The sequence below is a fragment of the Manduca sexta genome, chromosome 14 (genome assembly GCF_014839805.1).
Source record: "Manduca sexta isolate Smith_Timp_Sample1 chromosome 14, JHU_Msex_v1.0, whole genome shotgun sequence".
NCBI classification, from domain to species: domain Eukaryota; kingdom Metazoa; phylum Arthropoda; class Insecta; order Lepidoptera; family Sphingidae; genus Manduca; species Manduca sexta.
Window position 1 is genome coordinate 4,368,353 of NC_051128.1, and position 26,355 is coordinate 4,394,707.

Sequence of the window (26,355 nt, forward strand, 5' to 3'; positions counted from 1 at the left end):
CTTGATTTCGCTCCAAGTCTTCCCAACACTTTTCGCTTCGTCGATCATAGTGCGTCTTTAGGTTTGTTTAGGATGGCCACACTTACAATTTCCATGAGGATTTCACTCCACAGCATGTTTAGGAATATGGTCTGCACCTCTTCGGAGAGTGTGGCCAATTCATTCCCACTGGTAGCGCCTGATCTGGTGGTGGAAGTATCGTTATGATTTATAGCAATGTTATAAACAGGTGAAGTTTGTAAATTGGAATGTAGGAGTAATATTTGTGATATAAAGTCTTCGATCTTGTTCATGGGATGCTCCTCCTATTGGTCGAAGAATTTATGTCAACTCTATGTGCTGAATTCACTACTGCAACCTCAACATGAATAGAAGCGACAAAATTTCGGTTCTTTTAAGTAGATCGACTCCCAATTGGCAGCATAAAAGTTGAACCCATTATCTTCTAATTGAATTCTTCGAAACATTCGCCAACAAACCTTATTTACTAGTAGCATCTCTACCCACCTCTTCAAGGATACGAATGAAAGCTAATATTAATGTTAGTGATAAATCACACTCATATTTCATCGAAATGGTACAGAACAGGTCATTTACATTCAACGACATAATGATTGCGTCCTTCACTAAGTAAACTCCAGGAGTGTGTGCGAGCGTCACCGAGGTCATTTAAGTAAAGGATTTGATTGATACGTGGACCCTGAATTACGGTTCTTAAATGTCGATGAGTATATGAGTTAGTATTAAGTGGAATGTTATTTTGAATTGTTGATTGATGACTAATATTTTTTGTCATATACAAAATTGGTACGATGGTGTAATTCTTTTAATATAGTTTTCATGTATTTTTATGGGACTTGACTGAGTTTTCCGTACCTATATCGATATTTATTAAAATATGCGCAGCTAGAAATATCACTCGATTAACAATAAATAAACTAAGAAATTTAATTTAGCCATAAATCGCGCCTCCAATAAAAAATAGACGCAAATATTATTAACCGTACACTCCACATCGAACAAATTTAATCACAGCTCGCCGCGTATGTCAGAAATATAAAATATTGTGGGAAAAAGAAAATAATTTGCAACACGAACACAGCGAGCGTATGTTGCGAATTTCCGCCATGATTCGGCGTGCGATCAAAAAAATATCAACCACCCGGACTTCATTGGCAAGCAATTCGACCGTGCAACCGGTGCGTTACCGACACGCGTCCTGAAAAAATATAAAATAATCCGTTGGACGACAACGCACGTACTCGAAACACGGACCTTTCGCTACGGTATAAAATTCGCCGTCACATCGGCGCGGCAATATCGGGCCACCGTTTTTTACGCGTACAATCCAGGCCAAATCGTATTACGCGCGCACTCAAACGATATATTGGTCTGTATCATTACTGCATTGTCCGTGTGTGGCGGCCGGTCGTAAATCATAGAATGTAATTTAAATTTTGTCGTTAACGTGCAAGTTTTGTTATTTTACCGCCGCACCTGCAGCGGACGGCTTGAGAATAACGTCATTGTTGTAGTTCGAATTTTGGACGGAATTTCCCGGCCCTATTATTTCTAACTTCTATGCTCGCGTAATTAAAAAGTGTTTTATTCGTGGCGATTTTGTAAATGTTAAAGCAACAATGGATTGTATTTTAGTAGATGAGTTTAGTTTGCGGGATCATTTTTGAAATTATTGCATTAGTCATTTCTGTTTATAAGATTCTATAAATTGCTCAAAATTATCAGCCCTTATATTTAACCTATAAATTTCTACGATAAATTATATAATATTGTTACAGCTAAATAAAAAAGGTAAACAAGAAACGTTCATAAACTCAATATCAAACAATAGACGCCGTACACTGGAACCATACAAAAAATTCTACCGCATCAAACACGCGGTGTTTTTAATTTTCACATTCAAAAATCACTTCACCACGGCCGCGAGTGTACGTTACGGGCAGCCCTGCGTTTTATAGCCGGACCCATGTATCAAACTTGGACGAACGTTGTAACCTGTACGAAGACTCACTAGCAGCGCCGTAGCAGATTTTAAGGCGAAAATTCGCAAAACTTTGTTTAAAATTAGTTTGTTATATTCTGGCGGCTTGTTACACGAAACGGGGCGATTGTTGGCAAACTTTCGCCACGGTTTAAGTTTGTCGGTTGTGTCGTTTTGTATCGCGTTACCGATGCCTCGTAAGCCGATTAATGGCCTTAACTGGTTAATTGTTTTTGAAAGATTTTGTCGCTTAGCTGAATATTTTGCGTTTCAAAGCGTCGTTTGTTACTGGGCAACAATTGATGCCTAACATGTTTCGCAACGTCGCACTCCACCGCGCGTTACGTTGATTATAGATATTTTTTAGTTTTCATTTTCACACTCCGATTCAGCAGTCGAGCGCAGAGAACTTTATTGTCAATTCGCTGGAGTTTATGTATTGTTCGTATATCGAAACAGAACTGGTATATTTTATTTTAAGTACATTCCGTTTCTATTGATACCCTTTCTTTCTTTGATCACTTAAGACTGCCCGAATATAGCGTTGTCGGATACCCTCACTCGCCAAGTAATATAGTTTTTATCCGAGAGCACAGACCTTTTTCGAAGGTTAGAAAGCTATTTAATCATGTCCCAGAAAGGCGGAATCGAACAATAAGTATATACGTTATTGTACGGAAGGAACACGATAAATCTTTCTCAAAATGTGACAATACAGTGCATTAATCTTTTGTTAAGAGATACCGGAGCAAGTCTTTAATAAACGACAGTGCTTCAGAACGCTCCATGTAAGCTTTGTCAACTTTGTAATGAACGGTCGCTTCCAAAGAGTGGTCCACGTTTAATGGAATGTCATAATTGGGTCCGCGGTGTTCATAAACTGCTAATTTCGACTGGTTTTTGATAAAATTCTATTGAAAAGGAAGATAGGAGTTGCATTATTAATGATCTCTTGCGCTATAGCTGGTTTAGGTCAAGGATTTTTGTTTTTAATTTCAATGTATTGCTTCTACATAATGAAGTTTGGTTGGGGGTACACAATCTTAAACATGCTGAAGGATTTAACTCAGCGTATTAGATGTAACGTTTACCTTATGTCAATAAGTCTCCTTTAAGTGCAACTGCTTCTTGGACATCGACCTTTCTGGGAGGATTACCCACTGGAATCAGGACGAATTGGTCTAGAGAAAATCGTAGAAAACTCACACAAATTGTTGACTGACCTAGGAATTGAACCAAAAGATTTCATGTCCACAGTCCACAGGCACAGACGATTTCGCATATCAGCAAATCAGCTACTGAAGCTTAATTAATTAACAAACCCCTTCGACGATCGAAACGACCCTCCGAACCTGGGCAAACAATAAAAAACGCCACCGCGGATAAAGGAATAAATTGAAAAGCCACGTGCGAGCATGTCGGCCGTTTCATCGGAGTGGCTGTACCCTGTGACATCTATAAAACGGTTGCTAACTGAAATATTCCCGGCGCACATTCCCGTCCATACGTTGCGACGGTCGTGACGTTTATTTGTGTTTACGCCACATTTGTATCGTGTGTAACGAGGTCGTGATGACTGCAAAAAACCTCTTTCTGTCGTGATTGTGTTTTTTAATTGATCTTCTGTTTTTTTTAGCCCTTGTTTTGTAACGATCATTTGAATCTATCCTAATTATAAATTCGATCTTTGAATATTTGTTACTTAATCATGGCAGGAGGGCTGGACAGATCTGGATAAATTTGGCATAGATATATATTAATCTGGAGTATTTATCTCGGGAATTTATCCCAGGAAATAAATAGCCGGAGTTTTAGCTCAGATAAACTTTTTCACGCAGGCGGAGCTGCGTGCAAAAACTAGTAAAGCGTACAATTTCCAGTGAGCATTTTCGAAGCATCAGGAGACATTAATTATTTATATGTGTCTGATTGTAAAAATGAGAATACTGTTAAAAAAATATCCAATATTTTCTTTGCATTTATTTTTTTAGTTTCTGTTGCTTTTTATTATCTCATGAGTACAATTAGTATTATATACAAATAGTTTTGCAATAATGGATCGAGTTTATGAAATAAAATATCACGTTGGTGTAATTATAATACGATTAATTAAACTGGAAAGTAATGAGCTAATATTTAACCGCAAATATTGGTTAATTACATGCAAAGTGTTGGAAACAATTCATTAACGCTAATGGCCAATGAAAAAAACCTCGCATAAATACAACCAATAGTGTGAAAATTAAAACGTAACGAGATTATAGCGCAGTTTTCGATGCGAGAAAAATAATATTATCTTTTATGACAAAGGTTTAATGTCATCAAATATTCTCAACGCTCGAATTGTTGAAGGCAATTAAGGTGGATTATTTTTACATATTTTTATTTTCGTACATTAAAATTTATCGTTAATGCAAACAAAGGACGTTTTTAATGGAAGCTTCATTATAAAATGACAACTGCGGATCGACGTAGTTTATGGATATATTTTACAAATAAACTTTAATGTTATAATCATTCAGTAGTTTGTCAGTCACCAACTAACGTTGTTTGTGTGGCAAAAATTAACTTTTCGTCGCATATACCAAGTTATATGGCATATATCAATAAGGATTAATGTGTTCTTGAATTTTGTAGACAAAATAAGCCAGACGCGAAATGTTAACATACTTCAAACTAATACTCTTAAAATCGCTGTAGTTTAACTACTTTCAGGTACAATTATTAACTTGTACAACTTGCGATTAATTTTAGTTCATCTTGAGAGTACTTTTTACTAATCGTTAAATATAATAAATATTATATAATTTAAAATTACCTTTATATTCTTATAAAATTATAGGTATTCTTTGTTATTAATTTTTTATGTAAACTTGAGGAAAATATTGCAACCTTAATCAATAGGAATAAAGTCGACGAGACAAATTCAACAACTACAAATTAAAAAGAGGTAACACTTCCCCCAGATAGAATAATAGTTTTGCATATCCCAACATTTTCCAGCGATTTATAAATCTTGACGCATTAATAAAACCCATTTCCCCGTTTCCCGTTATTTTAACATAGTATGAAATTATTCCACCACTTGCTACTTAACTTGGTTGCCGGCTCGTAAATGTATTTAATTTGTCACCGGCATGGGCAGCGGTCAGCTCGGCGCGGCCGCGTCTTACTTCCTTCGAATATAATATTTTCCCAACAAATGCTGTTGCTTCTGTTTCTTATTCTCACTTTGTGTCCCCGCGTTGTTTTGCTTTCGAATTGAACGTACAAACTTCATTATAACGACTGTGTTCTCTTGAGAAATTAGTTTCTGAAGTCTCTTTTAAATTGAGTAGTTTTATATTATTCTGAACTTGTTACTTATTCTCGCTTGTACGTAATGTGTTTTATAATATTGCCCTTGTTTGAGTTTTTTTCTCTCTCACTCAAATGAAAATTGTGACTGTTCCTTGAAAATTTGCGCATTAATAATAAACGACATAGCATTATGGAACCCTTGGGAAATTTGCATTTAAACTTTTCAAAGAGTTTGTTTTTTCTAGTTCGTGTACCATTACGGGATTGGAATTATTATTGAAATAATTTTTGATTCCCTTTGTAATTTTTGTAAATGACAAAGTAGTATCACGGTCTGAAGATATTAATAAAGTACATACTTTTTGATGTCATTTAAAATATGAAAAGCCTAACAATGTTTCTATTTAATTGAAATCCATTATCTTTAGTTTTCTCTAAAACAATGTAAATATGTATAATTTAACATAAACACTAACTTGCCGCCTCTGGTACGTTTTGAAATCTGCAATACGAATAAAAATAACATTATCTTCCTCCATTCGTGCGCGGAACTTTAAAAGTGGCTGGTGAAGACGTAAAATTCCACGGGACGATCGCATAGGAACGTGAGTATCTTCCCTAATCGCAATTCACACTATGGCGCCTCTCGCACCATTAACCATGAAAGGAGCGATCGGACGGAAGAGATTAACATCCACCGCAGGGCTCGGAGCGTGTTCCAGCACAGCTCCAACCGGCGAGCTGGCAATGGAATTTGTGCTCTTTTGTTTTCACGTGAAAAATTGCACCAAATTTCTATCGATTCGCATTCGATGCCACTCTCGAATTAAAGAGATTTGCTTTATACACTAGAGTAGTTAAGTTGGTTCGTAAAGAACTTGTTTGTGGATTTACATTGTGCTGTATGAGGGTTTATGTGCATTATGAGCTAAATGGCTTGAGAGAGATAACTCAATCCGCCGTAAAGTAGAAATGAAATACGGATCAAAATAATTTAAAATGTTAATTTTGTTTACGTTTATTTTAATAAATGCGAAAGTTGGGACTTGGGCAACGTTAACTCTCCTCCACTACCGAAGCTTTGATAGTTGTTTTGATATTATGTTTATTAAACCGAAATGTTTCTGAACGTAAATAAAGTAAATTTAAATTATAGAACACCTGCAATATGAATTCTACTTTATAAGTAGAGTAAATAGGGCACTAATTTCGTATCAAAACGATTTATTTTCAGTTATCACTAAGTATTATGATTGATTGAAATAGCTCTGGCGTTCCAAGAAGTTCTCAAAAAATGATATTGACTAAGTTAATATTAAGGAGATTGCTTTTGATCTTTGATTTATTTACCTATATAAATATATTAGTAATGAATAATGGTTTGGCGAATGTTAGATATTGAAATAAAAAAAAAAATCGGGTTTTATCGCGGTTTTTTCACAGCGGAGTCTGCAGTCTTCGAAACTTCGGGAGAATATTATAAAACCTTGATAAAATCCAAAAAATAGTTTTATTAAAAATATACATCAACTTCAGACTAAATGAAATTTACACGTAAAACTTTAATTTCATTCAGAAGAACTGTATATTTAGTTTATAAATCATATTGTTGGGTAGATATAGCCGCTCAATATATTCCAGGAAGGTCACAAGGCCGTTTAGGGATTGCCCGGGAGATTAACTCGTGTTGGATGACCTCTGACCTTTGGGATTTACTGTAGTAGTGTAGCATTATAGATATTAATTTATTTAAGCGTTGTTTGTAAGTTCAGATTTGGGAACATGAAGATGGACGAAGGAGAACTATGTTATGTAAATATGAGCGGTTGTTTTTGAAGCTATAATAATGATTAATGTAGGTATAAAACATTTTTATTCGTCGTTTAAAAGCTATATATTTTAGTTATATGATTGGTTGCCTATTTCACGCCTCTCCTATACGGAGAACATAGATGTGTTTGACTTATTCAGCCGCGCTAAGCTCAAAAGCGGTGTCTCAAAAAAAAATCAACATCTTGATTTTTATGTCATCAGACAGCTTAAAGAAATACTCATCCAATGAACTTACCTAAATAACGGTATCTTGTTTAAAACTTGTTAAAAAACCTTAAATGAATTTCTCTATGTCAATTTAACATACAAAAGTATAAAACTATATTTACAAAACTTCGATTATCTCGAAATAAGGTTTCCCTGAAATACCGCTTTTGCGCTTGGCACGACAGTATACCAAGTGTCGAATCCCGAAGACTTGAAGCAATGCAAAGGCATCTCGGTTCATAGCCCGTATACGTTGCCACTCGATCAAAAATCGATACAATTTCTAAACTCATTTATACGGTGAAAATATTTTTTACGTTTCATTCAAAGATTCCTTTGTTCCTTATCAGGCGTAACCCAAAACGAAATTCGCCGCAGACATCTCTTTCCGTAGTAACATTATTTACTCTAAGGTTAAAATCCCACGCTACGTCCGTCACTTTTGAATCCTACTAACACAGAAATGTTGCTTCACCCTAAAGATCCGTTGAAAATGTTTCCACAACTTTAGTTCTCTTCCTTTATTTATGAGCTTCTCAAGAAACAGGTGTGCGTTGGCTGAAACCTTTTTTCTTCCGGTGTACGTTGGAGCGTTTCGTGATTTTTTCTTACTTTACTCACTGCGCATAGTTTGCAGTTTTTTTAACTGTCTGTTGCAGTGTCTTTTGAAATTCTTATGCTGCAAAATGTTTTGCACGTCAAGTAGCTCACGTTAAATGTAAGTTGTAAATTTAATTTCTGGAATATGTTGTTATTCCAGAAATTAAATTTATTCACACACGCATCACATTGAATTTAATTTTAAAGTACTAACATTTAAGATAGTATGTGTCATTATTAATTATAATTTATTGTACTTTCTATAAACTTATCTACACTAATATTATAAATAATTTTGAGAATTTATTTCTTGTTTTATTAGCGAGCTGTTTCGTTCTTGATCCTGAAAATAATTTGACAGTTGCAAGTAATAGCTAGGGTTACTAAATAATAATAATATCAGCCCTGTATTATATACTTGCCCACTGCGGTGCACGGGCCTCCTTAACTACTGAGAGGGATTAGGCCATAGTCCACCACGCTGGCCTAGTGCGGATTGGTAGACTTCACACACACCTTCGAAATTCCTATAGAGAACTTCTCAGATGTGCAGGTTTCCTCACGATGTTTTCCTTCACCGTTAAAGCGAACGATAAATTCACAAAGAATACACACATGATTTTAGAAAAGTCAGAGGTGTGTGCCCTTGGGATTTAAACCTGCGGACATTCGTCTTGGCAGTCCGTTCTACACCCAACTAGGCTATCGCCGCTCAATATTGATATAAATATTATGTGTTATTATAATTAATAATAATTTATTGTTCTTTCTAGAAACTTTATCTGTACTTATAAAGAGTTTTGAGAATTTATTTCTTTTATTAGCAAGCTGTTTCGTTCGCGGTCCTGAAAAGAATTTGAGAGTTGCAAATAAAAGCTAGTGTTACTAAATACGAGTGTTCAATTTGAACATGATAGTTCACAGTTAGAAGTTAGGTGTTATGTAAGAAACTAAAAGATGCAAAGCCGCTTAAGGAATTTCTGTCGATACCTTTTGATCCGTTGACTCTTTGAGCACTTATAGTAGCGATCGATTCCACAGAAACCATGGAGCGAATGCAAATATTTCAGTGCCTCAATCGATTAGGTTTGCTTTGGCTGTATTGGTTAATAGGCTATTCAATTGTAACATATTATATTTATCGTTTACGTTTAAAAACCTCGGTGGCTTAGTTATGTTGCGTACTTGTTACGATTTTGAGGTCGTGGGTTGGGTAAAATTATATTAGGCGTTTCTGCTTAATATCGGCGCCGAGTTTGGAATTTGTGCCCGATAATAGGGCCATAGACTCTACTCCTATCAAATAATGGTATGGAACATACATGGTAAAAAAATAGGTCAACTAGTTGCGCCTCTGCCTACCTTTTCGGAGATAAAAGGCGTGAGTTTGTGTGTATGTAATATGTATTTGCGAGCGGTTTTTCTATATAATAATAGTATACAAAACCTATTTCATCTTTTAGTTGCTTTAATTAAACCGTTATGGCATTATAAACAAGTTTAGTTTAAGCAAATTAATTAAAATTATTTTACTTCATTCCTATTATGTCTCTTAGTAAATATTTTGCAAACTGTTGGCGATGATGTTGACATTATTTTTAGAACTACCATAACCCTTTCCAAACTAATGCAATTACTTCGGTTAATACAAAAAAATGACATAGCTAAAAAGAGAATGAAAACTAAATTGGGCAGTGATAAAAATGGAAACGGAAAGGTAATTCGGAAATAGGAAACTACTAAGCGACCTCACAATGATTGAACAAATGGGAAACGAAATAGAGAACTAACTTATTGTATTAGATATAATAAGACAAAGTGGGTTCAACTATTAGGGTAAAGTTGATTCGCTTGTTCGTCGGTTTTATCCAATAAGTGGGAAACTTCCACATTACCGAAGCTGTTCCGGCGGTGTAGGCTTGTCCTAATTTTTGTTTTATATTTTTTCGTGTTGATTTGTAATCAGCTGATTACTGCTTTATTGAATGACTTGCTTGTGCTTGTATGTTTGGGCACGCAAAATCTTTAATCTTTTATGTAATAATAACTTAAGATCTGCTGTGCATTTTTCAAAATAAAAACTAGGTTAATATAGGACTTGGTGTTAATTATTTTGCGATATAAAATGTCAATAATTTTGTTTGCAATCATATAGATGGTATTAAAATTTCGTGTCACGGTGTTTGTGGTCACACTCTGCGAAACAGTGTCGACCCAGTTTTATGATGTTATGTTTAATTAGTAGGTATGAGAATATTATATTTTTTACCGCTAGGTGATTAGGGTATCCCAATTCAGATTACTGTTTTATATTTTTGCAATTTTTTTTTGTCTACAAAAAATACGTATAACCCCAAATTTTAATGTATTGTATTGCGCACCATATTTTTCACACGGCGAACGTTTATACGTGGCATGCTCTCGCGTGATTTTTATTATTTAATTTACCTATTTTAGGATAGAAAATATATAACTTTTTTCACTTATATTTAACTTTTGACAGCTGAAATAATAAATATATCCGTTAAGTTTATGAAATATATTAAATTGAGTTTTGTCTTATTTTTTATTTTAACAACCAAAATATTCAATTTAAATTATTTAAATATGGCAGAACGTTTGCTGGGTTCGCTAGCGATATTATAATTCTTTTGAAAGTGGGAGCCTATATTATACTAAAGCATATATGTTTATAGTCTTAATATTTGGAGAATGATTACGTAACAATAATAAAATATAAATATACCTCTGTGCGGTTTTGAACACTCAGAGAGAACGTCATCAGCACAGGAAGAAATAACGTATTTAAAATTTTGCAATTTAACATTATTATGTCACCATACAAAAAAGGCGGTGGGAAATCTCTTTGTAGTCAACAATGTGTGCACGCGAGTTAACGCAACAGTAGCGTAAGATGGCATCCCGTGTGCCGGTTTTTGTCCACTTTCATTAGCCACTGCATTGGCTGCTTTGTAAGACGCAAAGTTTTCTCATTCGTAATGTTCTGGAACATATTCTAGGAAAGCTGGGATTGTTAATTCTTTATACTCAATTTTTTTTATTTTTCCCATGTTTTTTCTTTAGTTAGACTTCAAAATAAAACTGTTACTCGGATTTTATTGCAGTTTTTATATTATGATTTTCTACCGACATTTCGGAGTCTTTTTTCTTTTATTTATTGATTTAAATTTTCTTTTGCTTTTTTCGTTCGCCTAAATTATATTTAACATTTTGAATGCCAATCGACATTATATCGCGGTCAAACTATGAAGTGTACAAGAATTCATAAATTCTATACCCTCAAAAGTTTATTATTAATGTTATATGTACATAAACATAAATACATAACGTAAACTGTTATGTTATACCAGTAATACTAATTTACTTTTGTTTTTTTCAGATATTGCACCAGTAACGCGCTGATTTAGAAAGGTGAGTCCATTGGTTACACATTGACACTCGATATCCACTAAAGTCTTAGCAGTTCCACTCGTTCATCGTTCATGCCTTCGCTCCCTCAAAGTTTAACGTAACTTAACGTATCGCGTTACGTCTCAAACTTATTCCTTGTATCCGTACTTTTTATGCGAGTTTCTTCATCTTTGCCACAACAATGAAATATATTCGAAACAGTGCGTATGTCGTCGACTCGTAACATGTTAGCGAATGATTTACGAGCCACCACTGTACTTATTTCTTTTCCAGTGTTTATGTCTTGTTCTTCGTTGTGAGTAATTGCTGTTTTATTCGAATTGTCGCGTAAATATCGCTTGTGGGGGATTTAAATAATGATGTTGCGTGGCGGCCCGAAGGCCGGCAGGGTCGATATAAGGGGATTATTACTGTATCATATACGACAGGGAACAGTTTGGATTTACGATTATTTTACTCGTTCTCGTATTTAAGTAATAGTGCTAATTTAAACAAAACTAATGAAAATGAAATATGGTACTCTTTGTCTTGCTTTTGGATCTTCGACCGTGAGCTCAACTCTAGCAATTCTTATGTAAACAGCAAAAGCCAATACAAACAGTGTAATTATTGAATATACACATATAATAAATCAGCTGCCTATCTGATCCGAGTCAGTAAATAATTTTCTTGTTTAATTCCCAATACCAAACTAAGTTAAAGTTCAGCCCGACGCTGTATTGAAAAGAGTCGCGGTTCTGCCGGTTAATAGGATGTCATTTGAACTGGCAACTCGAAATCCCTCTATGGATGGCCGGTAATAAGCTTTCTTAGAGTTAATGCTTTACGAAGATAGCAATCTATAAAGTATTAACCCCTTGCAATCGATGATCATGTTGTTGCCGTCCCGTTCTTCGGAGCTGAGGTGGAAAAGGATAGACGCCAGGTGTGCTGTGAACTGGCCCAGACGTTGTCTCTCACGAACGCGCCTCGAGGTCGTGTGCAGGCTTTTGTTTTAATATTTACAAATATGTGCCGATGTGAAGATGCGCATATTTCAGATGATCTGAAGTTGCTGTTGATATCTTAGAGATTTATTTTTCTAGAAATGTAAAAGGAGCAATTATACGTAACGTATGATAACGATGTCGAGTATTTGTTGTACTTGATACTGGAGAGGCTGTTTTATGTTGAGCACTTAGTACAATAAGGGACGAGTATTTATAAAATATAGCTTTTTCTTATCAAAATTTCTCGTGGAACTTACTTTTAACTAAGAAAATAAAGTATATTTTTTATCACCTTAATACCAGTTATGTTAAGTAATAAGTCGTCATTATAACAAATATACTAACCTGAACATAAAATGTTTGTAATAATGATGTTTAACTTTAATAGTGAAACATTTTGCTTAATTAGGATACAACTAGCTTTTGCTCACGGCTTTGCCCGCGTGATGTAGATTTCCGGGATAAAATCCCGCTATATATTTTTCCGTGATAGAAAGTAGACTATGACCTTCCCAGGGTCCTAAACTATCTCCATATCAATTTTAATGGAAATCCGTTTAGCAGATTTTGAGAAAATTGATAACATACAGACAAACAGAAATGGAGACTTTGTTTTATAATATGTGTAAATAGATAGATTGTAGAATGATAAAAACAAGAGCGAACGCGTGAGAATCATTTGACCTAATCATTTCTATCCTTTCACTTGTTGGACAGAGGATTGCGATACAAATGAAAACTATTACAACACAAAAAGTTTATTAAATATTTAACTTTTAAAAAATATTATGTAAATTTAACGATTAGTAAATATCATTTTTATTAAAGTTTAGCTTTGCAAATTCTCTATATTTGGTGGATTTAATATGTAGTATTTGGTAATAAAGTTATATTCAAATTTCGCGATGTGGCCTCATTTATAAAATTTTTAAATCTTTAATTTTTACGATATCAATTAGATCAGCTACTCTAAAACGACAAATGCTAGCAGTCTTTTAATATTTTATACCTCGTGACAATACTATGCTTTAATTAAACAAAACAAACACACATCACGCATTTATCCCCGAAGGGGTATGCAGAGGCGCAACCAGGGCACCCACTTTTCGTCAAGCGTGTTCCGTCTCATGATGTGATAGGGGGCGAGCCTATCGCCATTATCGGGCACAATGGCGATAGGCTGCGCGCTATTGCGCTGCTGTACCGCGCATGCAGCACAACTACGCCACCGAGGCAGTCTATGTAGGTCTGTGTCTATGTCTATACTTGCAAACAGTTAATAAGTATATCCCATGAACGATAGAGCATTAACGTAGCGGTACTACACAACACACTGCATTATATAAATCATTAGTAACACCGTTCCGAATAATTTTAACTAACGGCACACACAGGCAGCGCGTATGGGTTTTTAATTGAAACTTGCTACATTAAGCAGGCGAAATGACAATTTACTGTTACCACGTCTAGGGGTCGCTCGTATAAAGTTACGATATTATACCATTTGCCGACAAAGCCGGGTTGACTTTCGGCATTCGGCCTGGTGCGACGCATTCGAGCAAGACAAAACTGCTGTTACCATAGCGGTATACTTTTATTCCTTCGGCCTGTGTGGTGATAATGTAGTCAGATTTATGCTTAATGCCAGGATTATAGCGCTGGATGTGCTCGTTGGTAATGCGCTTAAATTTGTAGTGAGTGTCGTGGTAATGTTTGGCTCGGTATTGCGTGGACGTAGTGAATTCTAGATTCGTTTTTATTGTTTTGACCACTTTTAAGGGAAAATAATATTTATCCTTTAGTAAATAGGATTTATTTTTGAATAATAATATTAGGTAATATAAATTTTATTATATAACCTACCTTGGATATATTTAAATAATAACGCCTTTGAAGGTGTCGGTAAAAAAGCTAATTAAAAATTGATTAATTCGTATGGATCGTCTTAAATTTGCATTTCAGTAATCATGCTTTGCCGTGTCTTCGGTATTCAAATAAATTTGACCGCTCACTATTCAATAAACATTTGATACCAAGGTCAAAGATTACACAAGGATGACTAATTTATGGAACATGTCGCATTTTAAATTACTGACATATAAAAAATCTTGGTCTGTAATCCAAAGTTCAAGGATTCTGGTGACATAAATAACCAGTTATGTCATCAAAACGAATACATCGCGAAACTAATAGCAAAATAGCGTAAAGGCATGTTCGCACGATCGAATTCATGAAGGCAGTGGAATGTAATAAAATTATAATAATATCAGCTCTGTATTATATACTTACGCTTTAGTCCACCACGCTGGTCTACTGCGGATTGACGGACTTCAGATACCCTCAAAATTCTTATACAGACTTGCAGGTTTCCTCACGATGTTTTCCTTCACCGTTAAAGCAAGCGATAATTCATAAAGTATACATACATAACTTTAGTTAAAGTAGGAGTTGCGCGCCCTTGGGTTTTAAACCTACGGACTTTCGTTTAGAATTCCAGGATATATTTTGTAAATAAAAAAATCCCAATTATTGGTTCACAAATTTTTTATGAGTACTGATTATTAATACATTTCTCATTAATAGATGAAATATGTTTAATAATACGAATATACTTCATCTCTTAGTGTCGAAACTGTACTGATAATGTTTTCATTAAATTTTATATACAACGACAGGATATAATGAAAATATTATAACGGGAAAAAAACTGATCTATTCAATACCAAAGAGTTTTCACATAGAACAGTATTGTCTACTAATGACAAAATATTGTAGGACCTAAATTCAATTGCTTCTGATTCAATAATATGTAAAAAAAGAAACGTGTGCTATGTATTAGAAGACTTGAATTAAGTTACAATTATGCTAAACTGTACTATGATAGAACATCATTAAGGACCTACTCGTGTGATGTTTGATGAAAATGAAGCTACTACATTATAATTGAAATCAATATCGCAAGTAATTACGGACTAACTCTAAACACATTGGAGCGAATGGTTCATATAGATATTATATAATATGTAATGTATTGTGATAATCCAAGGGTGGATGACGGAATGGTAGAAGCTTAATAAAATATTACGATTATTTTCTTAATATGAACAAGTTGACATTTTTAATTCGTGAAATGAGGGTATTAAACTCAAATGCCGACTTCCAGTTTCTATGTTTTATACAAATAGTAGTATGCAATTTTTAACAAAATTTATTTTACTACAAGCAACGCAGCCAGAAATGCGAGATAAAAATGGTCGGATTTAAAAAGTCAGACCAAGTTGGCCAAAAAGCGCACACAAAAGATGGCTATCACGAAATCAGAGCACTGTAGGACACGCGGAACTTTTTTGTACAAGGGTACTAAAGTGCACCCGCGTGGGTCGCCCCTAACTCTGTTCAACGTGTGTCGGTGAAACTGGGCCAATAGTGGCGCACTTTTTCCTTGCGGTTTTGAAAACGAAAACAGTGTAACAAGTATTATTAAAATCGTGATGGAAGCAGATTGTAATGTGATATTGGAAAATTTTGCGGTCAACCGTGTTGATGATGTTTTGTAAGTGGACGTGTTGGGTTTTTATTTTAGATGTAAATAAAAATGTAATGATTTATTTTCGAATATGTTTTGAATTTCTAATGTAAATGCATCAAATCAAACATCTGACGAATAATTGAGTGAAGATAACAGTGAAATTGTATCAACTATTAGTCAAATTCGATAGATGATTTGCGCATGTCATCGTAATAATATTACACGAATTGTAGATCAGTCTTTAGTCTATTCAAGATACTCGAATCTGTTGTGGTAACGTTTTCATTTAAATTTATAAGAATCCTAAAGATATACCCCCTTATTCATAAACGTTTTTTATCTAAGGACGGAGTAAAGCTGTGACAACAAGCCTGTTTCTCAGTGCCCAACGGCACTGAGAAATAGACATAGGGCCGTTGTGATTGGTTATTATTGTTGTATTTCAATATTAGCCAATCACAACGACCCTACGTCTACGCACTGCGAAGACTGCCATGCCGTCAGCACTGAGAAACAGACTTGTTATCACAGCCTTACTCGATCGTTCGATAAAAAACGTCTATGAATAAGGGGGTTAAACTTATAAAACATGCAATGCAGAATATAAATCCAATAATTTCTTCGCAAAGGTTGAATTTAAAACGTAAGTGTAAAATTCCATATGAAATATTGAACACGATGCAAGTTTACGGAATTACTATCGCATCGCTGTAAACCGTGTATCCGTAAATCGGCGCTTTCGAAACGAAATCGAATTTTTAATAGAACACTATCGGTTTGTTCAATAAATCTGTGAAGGAGGATCCTCGCGGGCCGATACCGTGGTGTAAGCCTATCGACCGCGACGACATCTGGCGACTGGAAATGCTCCAAGAGCAACCAATCGCTACAAGATACGACAAGCGGTATGAATTATGTAAAAACGTGGCGGACTCCGCGCGTCCGCCGTGGGACTTTGTCGTCTGTATTGATTCCAAGATGTGTTAAGGTGTAGTAGTGGGAAGGTGACTTTGATATCTGCTGTTTGTGGGATTGCGATACGTATACGTCATAAATTTGAAATTATTGTCATTGATTTGAGTTTGTATTGCGTTGGTTGAGTTGATTGTATAAGTACCATGATACGACTTCAAAATTTCTGATATAATTTGTATATTAAAATACGTATAGGTTTATTAGTCATACTGGCCCTTTAATCCATTTCTAGCAAATCAATGTTTGTAACTATTTAGGCAGATTTCGCCAGGATTAGTGCCGTCAGAAAAATTCCAGGTCAACAATCGGCCGAATGTATAAATTAATCCTAAATTCTAATTATTAAATATGATAGATAAAGCAGAGAGATAATATTTAGTTAACGAATGCATTTAAGAAATAAGGCCGGCGACCCAAATATCTATTCTAGATTATCCAGACATAGTGCAATCGATTTTGGTGTTATTAGGGCGTCGGATTAAGGTCTAAAATAAACTGTATTTATATTCTCGCCCTAGAAATTAAAATACTGCTCGGATTAATTCGAACTAATGATTATTTATAGCCTAATAACAAGTACACTTATTACTATTCAAGTTTTAATAGATACGGGTTATTTAATAATATATTTTTAGAGCATAAAGCAATTGACGATGATGTTAACCACCTGATGTTGAATTATCTCCATCTTCACAAAAACACACTGAAAGTTGTTGGTGTTCATGTTCAGTTCACGTCAGAGTCTCTAATGCTATATAACTCTGCATATATTTTAATAATGACGTTATTGCTGTTTTGAAATTGCCAAAGGTTCAACTAAATTTCGATGCTTTCACCTCTTCACAAGCTGGTAACGCATTCACAGTATCTCTAGAAATGACATGAACAATTATAAACTGAAGTGCTCCTTTGCCATTGAGTGGTTCACCTGCTGTTTGTCCTCCGTCTTGGAAAAAAAGGTAAAATTAAAACGCAGTTTTAAAACAAATTCTGGATGTTGAACACTGATAAATGCAGGACATCGATCCTAATAAAGAAATGCTTTTGAACGATAATGATTATATAATTTTACAGTTAAAGAAAAACTGTTTATTATGTGTGATAGAATGTGTGTTCATAAAGTCGAAAGTCAATGTTATGAAAGGTGTAAACATTCAGCTTTCATCCTATAAAACAATCACGGACGAGATATAAAAACTGCGACATAAATTTAAACCCGCCCGCGCCGCGAGGTTGCAGCTCCACGAATGTACTGACGAGAATTTTTATCAGATGTTTTATGAACTTAGATTGTTCGGCTTTACTGGAGTTTCGTCTAGGAATGTGGTTTGGTGTATAGTCTTTATGTTTTACCAGATGCGGGATGACTTATAGGGTTTACTTCGTTTATAAATTATAGTTCATTTGTGTGCTATTTTTGAACATGAGTTGTGTTGTGTTGTATTATGATTACTATGTTAATTTATCTGATGTTTAACTTATTTTTCATATGAAGTTGAACACTTCCTATTTTGTGTATATTATTGTGTGGAACGGAATTGTTATTGAAATTAAATAATTGCGCTTATTTCCTTACATATTTGGTCGTACATAGATCTGTCGATCGATTTATTTTTTACAATTTTTTTAAAGCCCGACGCGTCATTATATAATTTTCGAGCCTTCCTGTTGTTTATCTCACAAATATTTAGCTGTATTTTAGATAGGATCGTGCATAAATTCTTTTCTTTTTCCAAACTGTAGTGCTAATAAAAAAATAATTGATCAACTTTTAGAACCTCGACTATTTCTCGCACACACTGCTCAAGCCTGAGCGTACTGGTCGGTAATTTTTTTCCCGAACCGACGGTATATTTGGCAAAAGTTACACGTGGCCCAGTGTATTGTGATACAAATTAATTCGCAACAACCACGCACGTTCCAGATGTTGAACAATAAGCAACATATGTTTCGCCTCCGAGTTAATGTTTGACTGGGTTATTATTTAGATAGCTCGGTAATGGCCTGTTGTTCATTATTTAAATTGATTTGTTTTTTTTTATATCTTATCACGATTAAAGTTAGAAGTGCGCTTGTTTCTTTTATGCTTTCATTCTTATTGCACGCGGGGGTTGTTCTTTTCTTTTTATATTCGGAATATGTTTTAGTAAGTTGACGCTTGTTCCAAAGGTGTAAGCGGAATCCTCTTGTGCTCATATTAGTGTTGCGCAAATGCAAGAACAAGACGAGACTTAGCCAGTCTTGGTCTTGGTCTTGCGCCAATACACCTGATCTTAGTCTTGGTCTTGGTCTTGCGCTCCCAGTCTTGGTCTTGGTCTTGGTCTTGCAGCAAGAGTCTTGCAAGTCTTGCAATTACCTATTAGTCTATTGCTATTTATTAAAGTTTACTTTAAATCTTAGAAAAACGTATTAGAATTGGAACATTGTGAGCTTGAATTAACATAGCCATAGTAAAGATCAAGCAGATTAATAAATAACTGAAGATTTGATAAGAAATTCGAAAAATCAACTGACCTATATGTCGTTTTCCATGGAAGTAACTGTTTCTTAATAAACATTTATGATTTATAAGCTTACATTTGCTAAAACATGTAAAAAAACAAATTAATTACAATAACTTGACTGTATTTTAAAGAACAATACTTATCTGTCTAGAAAGAGATTGAACCTTCAACTTATAAGAAATTTAATAAAAGAGTTTTACGATTTATCATTTATTTGAATAAAAATAAAATACAACACTAATCAACAGCTTTATCATTAGGTTATGATACTGTATATCAATTTTTTGACCAAGAATAAATACAAAGTAACCATCTGGCTGACTCATCACTTAACCTATTTCTATGTTTTCTAATTACTAATGATGCTTTAGAAAATAACCTCTCAGCAGGTACTGAAGTTGCAGGTATTGAGAGAAAATCACGGGCCATTTTCGATAAAATCGGATACTCTGTCTCATGCGTTTCCCAATGGGGGCCCAAGAGGGCTTTGCGTGACATCCCAAAGTGGGCCCCAAGAGGGAAGCCCAAGAGGGGCCCCATTGGTCGCACTTTTAAATTTCTAGTCGGGCTATCCTTACCATTTTATCCCAATCATAATACTACTTGCGTGATCAGTATAATGTATTCATTTTCATTCTAAGCACTCTGAAACTTATTTATTCTTTGGAACACCTGTAGGTACTCTTAAAATTCGAAATTATTTTGCATGAGTATACCTACGCCCTATGGCGGCAATCAAATAGTGTCAAATGTTATGATTTCGGCGTGGCGGCAACGATTGTTTTAGATTTCAAAAGAAGCCGCCCGCGCGTGTATCATAACCATGTACTTCCGAAAAGCGGCAAATTTCTTTGAGAAGTAAGTACAAAACCTTTGATGCCGCATTATCAAAGTGCCGATGGTTAAAACATAGCTATGCATGCACTCAGTTTGATTTTAATAGATATTTTTTTCATAGGTCCAGTTTTTCATATTCTTTGATACAGTTTTTGCGTCTCATAGAATTCCTAAGCGTACCTACCTATACACCGAACTGTTACACCTAACTACTCAGTGAAATAGCGCTAGAGTCCTAGCTGCAAGACGCAAGAGTCTTGCAGGCTATGTCTTGTTCTTGCTCAAGTCTTGCACGGTCAGTCTTGGTCTTGGTCTTGCTAAAAATACGCGGTCTTGTTCTTGGTCTTGGTCTTGCAAAAACGCAAGAACAAGACCAAGACTGCAAGACCAAGACTGAATTTGGGCAACACTAGCTCATATTTTACCAATAACTTTTCCATCTCGTGGTATTGGGATGAAGGAATTTGTAGCGTCATATCGGACTCTAGTAGTGTTATTTTAACATCTCCTATACGTTTCGATAAATAAATTTTTGCTTATTATTTAGTTGTTTCAAAACTGATTTCAACTTTTACAGATGCCAATAATAAAAATCTCTAAGCGGGTCTTCGCGTAAAATAGCATCATATTCCTTCACATCTCGTAAATACTTTCAATAGATTTTTTTTTCATTGAGCACACACTTACGTAACATCAAAAGGCTTCGCTCACTCCGCGAGCTAAAGTACTATTGTTGGGGAAGTCGCGTTTCCTACCATGTCTAATGTTTATCATTTCATAATACCTTTACTTTAATGGGTATTTATGTCTACAAAATTTCTTTGCACAAGGTTTCTTTATAGTATAATATAGGTTAACACGTAATATTATTGAAAAATCATCTCCCGAAAGGATTAAACCCAAATGGAGACTTCCACGTTTTCTTATTAAAAATTCTGTTCATTCAACCTAGTTTAAAATAATAATCAGCGTGAAATATGTTTTCAACGCCCTACCGCGACGTTTCCAGTAAACATAATCAAACTGATTGACACACAGACTTGCGTGTGTCGGTATCTAAGTGAAAATCTAGTGCGGAGCCGAAATAAAAAGGAAATGAACTGCTCGTACGTATGTTGTTGTGATTTACTTTGATTTGGAAAACCATTACGTTTCAGGTTTACGTTATCGAACTAGTTTTTTTTTTTGTAATTAACAATGGTTTTTAACTTGTTAGCCACGAAGTTCATTATCGCATCATTACAAAATGATTTAGCGAGACCGAAATTTCTTTTTACACTTTACCGACACTGTAAAATGAAAAAGAAACCTTGAGATGACTTAAATGTAGTTTAAAGTTGGTTGCAAATAAATATTTTGCCTATAAATTTGCATAGGATAAGCTTAGCCAGTAGGCTATTGGTATTTCCTCGTCATAATGCAAGGGAAAGCCTAGTCGCAGTAATGAGGATAATTTATACCCTGATCGTATCACTAGCGAACTAACACTTATGGTGCTTGGTAGGTCTTAAGCATGTGAGAGCTCGCCTGGATAGGTAGTAATTCAATATGTGCATACACGATAAACAGATTCATTGGTATTTTCATAGATTACTTGGACTGTATCTGAATTTGAAAATTGTAAATGGTTTAAAATAAAATGAATATCAAAAGCCTTGTGAAGTATTAAGAAAATGCTGATGGTAGCGTATATTTTATATTCGCCTGAATAGCGACCATTGTATGCGTTAAAACCCGTCATAGTGTCCCACGTAAGTGTATTGCGTTCCGGGATCAACTTGTGTATATCCGGCTCCAACAGGCAGGCATAATTATATCGACTGCCGAGAGGTAACCATCTCTCATCATTCGAGATTCTGTTGGACCCCACTCAACTTACTATCAGGTGCAGTGCTCATATAAAAAAAGGTTTTATTTCAGGGGTTCTATTCCGTCTACGGGGGTATATCTGTTTTTTTTTGCAATTACGGGCGTTCTAATCAAAGGGCAGCTTTGATTATCGTATAGGTAAATTTGTGATTTTTGACTCTCTTACTTATATTGCTATCGAAGCTGTCCTTCGAATAGAACGCCCGTAATTGTAAAAATACGGATTTACCCCCCCCAGACGGAATAGGGCCCTCTGACCTTATTCCATATACACAATTATTTACTTTAAAATAGATCGTATTGACCATAATTATGTAGCTGGAATACTGTATGTTGAATATACCAATCTGCATCAGCTAATCGTATGCACAGGACATCCTAATTGTCCGTTAATGTTTGAAACCTTGATGATCGTTGGGGAACACCTAAGCCTAAATTGTGTAATACGTGTAATTATTCTAAATTTTAGTTGAACAGTGCATTTAATTGTTACTGTTATAAGACTTCTGTGGTTAGATGATATTGAAATCATAAAAATATGACGCGCAAAAGTATTTCGGCAGTAATGGGTTTCTGTGAGCGCAGTAGTGAATTGTTTTATTATACGGATGTTTTAAAGAAAAGAACTTGTAATTCGTTTTATTAGGCTGGACTATAAAAGGATGGTAGATTAGTGGATGGTTAATTTTAATCGAGAACTCTCAGACATACACAGTTCTTAACGATGTTAACTTTCATGATTAAGAGTGATAAACATGTAATTTTTAAAATGCGTGCCTTGACTACGAAGCCGTTCTTCGTTATATCTGATATTTGATACTAAAGAAATATATTTTTCGTTTCGCAAAAACAGCAGCACAAAATCTACGCACAAATGCCAAACATTAGCGAGAAATATTCTACTATTCGCAATTGTAATGTTATTTCAGTATATTCCCCTCGTATAATCCTAACACATTTACCTTGAAATTACACACAAAATGTCTTAAGAATTATGGGCATAAAATTTATATAAAACATAATACTTGTATGTGGAAATGGCTCGAAGCAGCCAAAAGACGGGAAGTGCTTACGTCGCCACTGAGCTGATTTATACCGCCCCTCTGCCATTGAAAATGAACTCTCCCGAGACGGCATGCGAAATCTCTTATATTATGAAGTTATATGAAAATTAAAAAGGTATTTTTTAGGATGAAGATTGTGCGAAGCGTGCTGTTGGTTGAGATATGACATGTGCGTTTTGTTTTAGAGTTCTTTTTTCTGTGACAACGAATTTACTACAATAGTGATCATATTGGGTTTTGAAAATCTTTTGAGTCTATATTGAAGGTAATATCGTAGTGTGTATGAATAACACAAAAAGTACAAAAGTGATACATAGAAATAAATGAAAAACTTTGCAATCAGACAGATTTTGTGCAGTATGCTTTGACCTGAACTTTGCCTACGTTCGATATTAAACCCGAAAGAGGACTTTTTGTTCTAAAATATATAGTATATATCTACGTATATGTACGATTTGTCTTTTACTTACAATCTTCGCATTTAATTGTTTTTTTTAATACCGTATATAGATCAATTATTGTACCTAGTATCTGTATAATGTTATTGCACACACTTGTGCACTATAATATATCCTGCGTACCTGGCTGATCTCCGTTGAGATTGGCCACCGTGGCCGAAATTCGGCTAGGAGGGATTCATTCATTCAATGTTATTAAGAGATTATTATTATTCTGTCATCAATATACAACCATTTACAAGTTGGCAAATCTCTTCTTTATGATAGTTCGTCAGAGAAGCCATACACCAATGCGTTGTGTTACGTTTAATTCGTCAATACACTGCCAACGCTGTATTGTAGAAAGAAAGAATAATTTATTGTCGTAGTACACGTGATATATACATATATCCATTAAAAAAACACTTAAGTACTTATAACAATTTCTAAGTCCCAACTGCGATACCTAGGTGGCCATCTCAGCATAAACTGTGTTATGACAATACAAACACAGCACTGCTACCTAATGTACATTAACGTACAGACGCCAAATCAACCATAAACATAATATTATATATATCTACAGCGAAAAATACAATCAAAATAATATCAATCATGATCAATGGCGCTTCATTATCATAATATTTATTAAAGCCCTCATTATATCCACGATAACAATGGTTGATGTTTTTCACTTTTCACAAAACGCAAACGGCTGGAAAATGTTATCGAAATTATTGTTTGACACGTCGTGATATTTTTCAAAACGATAAATGACTGTTGGGGATTGTTCTCATTATGCTAATGATATCCTTCGGGGGAGATCTTTTTGACGTAAATCACGCTATATTATACGGGGAAGCGTTTTACGTTATCATTGTTTTGTGAAGTTTTTTATGTAATTGCTTGGAAAAGTTGTTATAATTTTATGTGTTTTGGTGATTATGTGTATGTCAAAATGGAGGTACGAGTTGTATTATGATTAGTATTCTCTTTATTTTGAAAGTTAGTTATTTAGATTTTTATATGTATCTTAAAAATATCAATGCATATAAAAGTATAAAAAAATGAATCACCTCTGATGGCGAGGCTTAAGACTCAAATCATCAGAGGTTAGGAATTCAAAGAGGAATCTCTTCACAATGCACTAAGCATCACTATTACAATTCGAGATGTTTAAGTAATGAAACAATTTAAATCGCAGTTTTTTCATTTTAAAATAATATTTTTCATATTTGGTGTTTGCTTATAATGTTAGTGGAATGTATGTCTTAACAGAAAGTATGAAAGTTACAAATACAATGACAAAGTACACTAACAGTAAATAGGTACGTTCGGCTATAGGTACCGTCAAACCTTACACCACATTTTGATATCGAATAGTGCTTTCCAAATGGTCGTATTTTAATAAATTTGCAATATCGTAAGTGCATAAAAACAACACAAAAGAGCCATCCATCCCCCCCGCCTCTTAAAAAACTTTCACACAAATAGTCAACATCACCGGTGTATTAAATGTACGAGAGCGTGCACGTGGACTCCCTTTTTCCTCTTGTTTCAATTAAAAAATTGCAGAGAACCGTACGTGCAAATCACACTGACCTAAATATTAGTGAGGTTACGATATTGCGGGATACGAATGGTTAAATTAATGACAACGTCGGCGTGGATGTGTATTTGTCGCGTATTTTTTATTGGATTACTATGCGGTGTGCAGTTGTTTCTGCGAAGATGATTTTTGTGTCATATTTTTATGCGTTTTTTTATGTACATGTCACGCCTTTATACCAAAGGAATAGGTGTGGTGCAACCAGCACATCTACTATTTGTCAAATGTGTTCTGTCTCATAATGTGATAGTGGACCAGCCTAAGGCCATATTAGACACAAATTTTACACTCAGGAGTGATACTGAGCAGAATATAAAGCAATTCACTTTCCGACCTAGGATTTCTACCCGGTTCTTCGGCTTGTCTCTCAGAGGCAGGCTTTTTTTGAACCGAAAGTATTTTGTTTTAATGATAAGTGTCATGGAGCTAATTTCTTTATTAATCGTTACCAACTTGTTGCCTTTGTCAAAATCATGTCATCGTGGCAGATCTTGTAGTTTTTACTTTATATTTCATAAAGATAATGTTAGTTATTGTTTAATATTTCACTATTGCATGTTTAGATTTACTTGAAACGTTGCACTGTTGTACGAAAAAATATCTAATATTTTTATATCGTCACCTACATCGAATCCACTAACTACCACATCAAACGCGCCCTCATTAACGGCATAACACAACATTATAACTCACGGTTCAATTAATATAATTATGTATCCTTTATGCGGATTAAAAAGCTTTTACTCGAGGCATTACTAGTGGACCGCCAGCGCCGCGGCTTTGAGAACGCCTCATTAATTTGCGCTTGACCGCCGGAGTGCTTTCCAGGGGTCGTAACGAGTGAATTTCTTTATCACGTGAATAAACTTTTTCTAGCTGAACTCGACGCCGGTTTTCTTTTCGAACGAACTCGAGAATTGAGGTACTGATGCATCTTGGTGAGTGATTTTGTTTTTGTGAGCAATTTTTTTGTTGCAATAATACTTGTGAATAGGCAAAAAGTTTGTGAATTTTGAACTTCGTCAATTCGCCAATAGTAGGTAGTAAGTGAATCGATTTATTAAAAAAACAACGGTTTTTTGAAACCAATTTTTTACTCTATGTTTCAACATAAAATCGGTGTGTTAGTTTTTACTTACAATCACGAATTGAATTAAGAAATAAACAG

At 34.8% G+C, this 26,355-nt stretch overlaps 1 protein-coding gene across 8 annotated transcripts in view; it reads left to right on the top strand.

Moving 5' to 3' along the window:
* The window catches only part of LOC115439771 (putative polypeptide N-acetylgalactosaminyltransferase 9), a 230,197-nt gene that overhangs the window by 163,877 nt on the left and 39,965 nt on the right, over window positions 1–26,355 (top strand). For all 8 annotated transcript variants that reach the window (XM_037438703.1, XM_030163810.2, XM_030163820.2 and 5 more), the window contains exon 2: window positions 11,343–11,374. The gene's annotated coding sequence lies outside the window, so the exon portion shown is untranslated. The remainder of the gene's footprint in view (window positions 1–11,342; window positions 11,375–26,355) is intronic.